This window comes from Arachis stenosperma, chromosome 2, assembly GCF_014773155.1.
Source record: "Arachis stenosperma cultivar V10309 chromosome 2, arast.V10309.gnm1.PFL2, whole genome shotgun sequence".
In the NCBI taxonomy this organism is placed as follows: Eukaryota; Viridiplantae; Streptophyta; class Magnoliopsida; order Fabales; family Fabaceae; genus Arachis; species Arachis stenosperma.
Window position 1 is genome coordinate 18,195,824 of NC_080378.1, and position 6,568 is coordinate 18,202,391.

General features: G+C 37.0%; 1 pseudogene; it reads right to left on the reverse strand.

The window, feature by feature from the left end:
* Nucleotides 1-4,788: 4,788 nt before the first annotated feature.
* LOC130962661 (chaperone protein dnaJ C76, chloroplastic-like) lies at nt 4,789-6,078 on the reverse strand (annotated as a pseudogene).
* Nucleotides 6,079-6,568: the final 490 nt, after the last annotated feature.

Below are 6,568 nucleotides of genomic sequence, written 5' to 3' on the forward strand. Positions count from 1 at the left end.
ATCAAACGATTGCGTGGAAAAGAGGTTTCATTAGTCAAAGTGGCATGGAGTCGAGGCGGTGTTGAAAAACACACTTAGAAACTTGACTCGGAGATGCGAACGGATTATCCGCACTTATTCTCAGGTATTTGCATTTGAATTTTGTGGGCAAAATTCCCAAATAGGTGGATAGAATGTAAGTCCTGGTTAATTAATGGCTAATTAACTCATAAATGAGAATTTATTCTAGAAAGCCCTAAATGTGATTTTTATGGCTAAATGTGATAGAGGAGATTGAGACGAGAATTTCAGTACCAATTTTATAGAATTCGGACCAAGATTGGACCGAACGGGCCAAAACGGGTCAACCGGATCCAAAGTGGGCCCTTGGCCCAACATAACTAAACCAAAACCCTAGTTTTCAGCACTCTCTCTCCTCACAACACTCAAACTCACGCTGAAAATTAGAAGGGAGGGGGGAAGAATACTCTCTCAACTTTTATCTCTCACTTGATCTTCAAATCACCATAACTTTCGATCTAGAGCTCCGATTGCCGCACCGTTTACGGCCACGCGTTCACCGCGGAGAGCTATACAAAACCCATACAATTAATTTTGAGGTAAGCCATGTTTTGCTCTTCGAATTTCTAGCCTTGATTTCGAGTTTCATGAGCAAAAATGTTGAGACTTTGGGCTTTTTGATGTTATAGGACCCAACTCTCTTGAAGGAGAAGGTTAATCTTGTCTCCTTGGACCTTGGATGTGGTAAGATTCTCAACCCTAGTGTAATTTGTGGTTCTATGATATTTGGATTTTGAGATGTTGTGTATGGGTGTGATGATTGTGGCTTAGGTTGTGTATATGTGAATATTGGAGCTTGATTGGTGATTTTTAAAAGCTTGAGAAAGGATTTAGTGGTGAAAAATCTGTTCTTGGAGGTGTTGAGGCCTTGAGAGCTTGAGGAAAAGTGGTTTGGAAGTGCTCCGGTTGAGCTTGGAAAATCGGCTAAGGTATGGTCTCGGTTTCTCGTATCTAATATGGAATATGGTAGGAAATACTTAGGCTAGAGGCCCTAAGATAGGCATTGAATTGTTGATGTTGTGAATGGTTGAAATATATGATGTGGTCATATATGTGATGATGATTATTGATGCCTTAATGGTATGATGTGTGAGGAATATGCATGTTGTGATATATGCTTGATGGTTGATTATGGTTGAATTGTGGGCGGAACCATGTTGATGGTGAGTATGATATTGATTGTGTACAATGATGATTTATTGGAATTGGTGTTGTTGAAAATTGGCATGAGGAAGAGTATATGATATGTCAATGTGTTTGGGTTTGAGCCACTTGTGTGAAGTGGGTTAAAATGATGGGATAGTGCTTTTGTAAATTGCGGTAATGTGTCAATGTGTGAGTTGAGGAGGCTTGATGTTGAATTTGATATATTTTGATTGATTTCAAAGAAAAGGGATGAAATTAGCATGTTTTGATTGATTTTGAAAAGAGTTGAAAATGGCTTGTTTTGCAAATGGCACTTTGTGGTTTTGTATGAAAAACATGGTTTTTGGGCATACTTTGACGGGACATAACTTGGACTACAGATCTCTGTTTTGTGCCAAATCTGTTTAGAAATGAAATTGGATCCGGGATGTCCATGCCATTCGAAGAACGGGTGAAAAACGATTTAAAATGAGAAAGTTATGTCCGTTGGAAGATTGGGGTTTGAATCTGTGAATTCTATAGCTTTTAACTTAGAAAATTTTTAGCAGAATGACCCATCGCGCGTAGGCGCATTTGGCGCGTACACGCCATTCTTTCAGAAAACGCCATCCACGCGTACGCGTGGTGTGCGTGGGCGCGCCGATGTGCTGCACCCAATGCCCAGCGATTTTCCAGAGAGTTGTGCCAGTTTTGTGCCTGGGGCACGAGAGCACCCACGCGTACGTGTGGCTGACGCATGCGCGTCGCTTGGGTATTTTTCAATCCATGCGTTAGCGTGCATGACACATACGCGTCGATGAGTTTTGTGGCCATCCACGCGTACGCGTGGAGTACGCGTACGCAGGGCCCTGTTTTCATCCCAAAGTTGATTTTCGAGTTTTAAAAGCCAAATCTCATACTTCTAAGCCTCCGATCTCACCACTTATGTCTTAAATCATTATGATATGTCTAGCTATGAGAAAAAGGAGCTAGAGAATGTGGTAACTTGCGAGTGAAGCAAGGAAAAAATGAATGATCAATGAGGATCAAAGATGATTATGTGAGATGCGGAGGATGGTGGTGGAAGTGCTTGTTATGTCATGGGCCAAAGGGCCGTAATTGTTAATGAATTGGCTGGTTATGGATTTAACCGTGAGCTGGATGGCTAGATTATTGCCGTGTTACAGCGGAGCCATGATTATGGATAAGTATAAATGCATATATGCTGTTGAATGAATTGTGAATGTTGCACTTCCACTGTTGGAGATGAGAGTTTCCTTGGAAGGAAGCAGTGGCTAGCCACCACGTGCTCCAGGTTGAAACTCGAAGCTCTTTTGACACTATGTCGTAAGCGCGTATGCTTGTGTTTTCTCTCTGGTTGTAAGGGTGACAGGGCACCGATACCCTCTAATGGCGACAGGGCGCATATACCCTCTAATAGCGACAGGGCGCAGATACCCTCTAATGATAATAATGCGCAACAGATAGACTGTGTCCGGGTTAGCTACCGGACATGTCGGGTTGGCTTGGTAACTGACAAATGATATCATCAGCCATTAGGGACAGGCATTCATCATATGCATACTATGTGAATTGATTGAGATTGCCTATTTGACTGCATATTACTTGCTATTTGTCTAAATGCCTTATTTGTTCCTATTTGTATATTTCTTGTCTGATATAACTGTGTTTGCTATATTTTATACTCCTTCTGGTGGTTGGTAGGTCTGAAAGAATTGGAAGGGGAAGTATTAGTTAGACTGAAGAATCTTTAGTCAGAAGCCCTTTTATGGTTTAGCTTGTTTATAAGCTTTGATATTATCTGGAGGAAGTTCTAGGATTGCCTTCGGCTTTCCTCTATTATTATGTATTATATATGTGGAAGCTGTTACCATGCTGGGGACCTCTGGTTCTCACCCATGCAGATTTTGTGGTTTTCAGATGCAGGACGTGAGGTTTCCTGCTGAGGCATGCTGGAGACTTCTAGATTTGTGAAGATCCTTTGTTCTCGGGACTATGTTTTGGGTTATATGTTTTGCTTAGATACTTTTATCTTCATTAAATAATACAAACTGTGATGATTCCTCTTATAGGAGATTTTGGAGAATAGGTTCTCAGTTTTGTATCCCTTTGGGTTTTCCTTGGGGTTTTCCTTATTTTATCATATGTATATATATGCTATGCTCGGACCGGTTATCTTCGCAGCCGGATTTTGAGTCTTGATATTCCTGTTTTTGACACTCCTTTGTATATATATATATATAAATCTCGCGTTGGTTATCCTTGTTCGTTACGTTATCGATCGGAGTGTTGTGCTTTCGAGTTGCAATTTTTGTTTACCCCTTTTTCTACAAAGGCTCCTAGTTATAATCAATCATTCATACTACTATACGTACTAAATTTTTATTTTAGAGGTCGTAATACATTGCCATCTCTGAATTATGACTTAAGCATAAGACTCTGTATGGTAGGGTGTTACACCCACAACTAGAAAATTGCTTAATACAAGCATATTTATAGACAGATTTGGTCTTTATTACAGACGAATTTTTGGTTACCGACGGATTTCGTCCCTTTGTAAAAACCTCATCAGAAATTATTTACCGATAGATTTTTACCAGTTACCGACAGATTTTTCCTCGGTAAATTCTCTCCTCCATTTCCCTAGAACGTCAAACTTTTCGACGGATTTTCCGTCAGTAATTAGAGATAGATTTTTTAAAGGATTTTTCATCGGTAACTAGCGTTAGATTTTCTGATCAATTTTCTGTCAAAAATTGGAGACTTGGAAAACCATTCCAAACTCTGAATACAGATAGAAAATTCATCTATAAATTCGTCAGTAAGGTAAGATAGAATTTTTCTTAGATTTTTTCATTGCAAAATGAATACTTTAGGTTTGTTTTCTAAATTTACTCCATCAAGCACACTATAAATTGAAAAAAAGAAATCCAAAAATCACATAGATAAACATAATATTCATTACGTGATACTTATAAAATTGGATGTTATTTTTCAACATCATTGGCCAATATTTCACTGTCTTAATAAAAAGATACCCAAAAAAAAAGATGACCATCCCAATGTTACATGGATCTCCTTCATTAACTGATGTCACAAATTACACTTAGCACTTAAAGATAGGATAATCTAAAATATTAATGGATAACCAAGTTGCATTGGCAGCATCAAACTCCACATAAAGTTGATCTTGGCATCTCCTGACTGAAATAGAATTAAAACCCGAATTGGAATTGGAATGAATTTGAATGCTTGAATTCATTCATATCAAAGCTAAGATGTCTATTTAAACAATCATTTTCGAAATTGGGACTTACCAAGACTTTTGATTGTCTCTTTTCCCATTGAGAACTAGCCTGTAAAAAGTGCATGCTTGTTATGTTAGACAAGGAAAGAACTTAATAAAAATATGCATTAACCCGAACTCTTAAACATTCAAATAAAACATTTTCTCTTAAACCAAGTTTGAAATTTAAAAAGGCATCTACTGCAGATTGTAGGATGGAAAATGAAATGTTCTTATAGATTATAACATTGTAAAAATGCTTCCTCAGTCCATGTTATGATTATCTTTCATATTATTTAAGCAGAATATGACAACCACTACAATGTTTCAACCAAAGAAATCACATCAACCCAGCACTATCCACAAAAACTTTATAGTAAAGGCCTTACGTTGACTCTTTCTATTCAATGCATTTCATCTTCAAGTAATGATAGTTGTGCAGCAGATGTCCAATGAATGCAGTCCACAGGGCTAAAATACTCCCAAAAAAGAAAAAATTGTCAAATTAATTCTAGTAATCTTGATTAGCTTAATTGTTACACTGAAATATCATTTCCATACAAGAACTTCTAATACTCAAATATCTGAGATCCCAATCGAAAAGGAAGGGAATGTGAACTTCTAATAGACAGAGGCATAGATTTTTTAAAAGTGTTTGGGATTGGAATTATCATCAATAAAATACATGGCCGATTTTATAATTTTTTATGCTGTTAGAAAACAGTGAATATTATAAAATGTAATTAGCTTGATTCATGAGAGTTCATTCATCATGTAGCCTATGACTAAGAAGAACTTAATCTTACATTCACTGTCAGCAGAAGTAATCTTGTTCAAGGCACGATCAAGAAAGGAAGAATAATATTAGAAATGATCGATAAACATAGTCTATGAGAGTGATGTTCATAGACATACCAACTGTCGATCGCCTGCTAAACTAATTCAGGGTTCCCACATTGGCTATATACCCTAGCTCTTCCAAAGTCTTTCTCTATTGCAATCACATCAGGGGCTACATTGGTACAAATTTTGCAGCCTGTTGAAGGATTTGAAGCATAATTACATACATGGAAAAGCTTTGTAGACTCTAAAGCATCATCTTACAATAAAAATAAAGCCTATTATTTAAAGCATTTTGCATTTAGGAAGTAGTCTCTTTTGCATGACTTGAATGAATCTTGCTAATACATTTTTAAATACAATTTTCTATAAAAGAATCATTACTGAGAGAATCACAGCTCTTCTTTGTTTGTAAAGAGGTAAAATAGGTAGACATTAGGGGCTTATGAAATGTGTTTGGTGCTGACATAAACATAAAAAAAAACAAAATAACACTGTATATAGAGTAAAGTACCTATGCAGCTGAATTCATCAACAAAAGCATGATCCTTGGGGCTAGAATCATCCACAAAAGGATTCATTGAAGTCAAAGAATATCCATGAATTTCATCATTAACCTTGCGCTGGACAGGATCGTTGAGCACCTAATAAAAAGAACAAGGTATAAAACCTCAATAACTTTTGTCTCAAACTCGATTGAAGAAACAAAGGGAACTCACTGCATAGACTTCATTGATGAACATGCAGAAGGAAAATAAAGATTAGAATATGAGACACATGAAGATAGATTGGTTTGTATCATTACAGAGGAAAATATGGCAATGATCTCTTTCTATGCACTATGATAGCTGTAAAGTTGTTGTGTCCCCATCTTCGTTACTACCAGCGTTTAGGGCATTTGCTTTGATTAAAGCAGATTTGCATGAAATCTCATGTTGCAATGTTTTTATCTGAAACAAAATGCATCGAATCGAAATTAACAAAACAATTTGTATTTCTGAAATTAAGAGTGCAGTGATGAACTCATTGCAAATGCTTACCCTATCCTTTCCCAAATTAAGCTCTTACAAAAATTAACATAACAGAATCATCAATCACCATTATCAAATTGCAGAATAAGAACAAGGAAATGAACGAAACGCTGAAGAAACTAACCGCTGAACAAGAGATAGCAGAAAGCTGAAATTGATGAATCCAAACTAGTATTAACTGAATTAAATTTCTGTTCGAGACAAC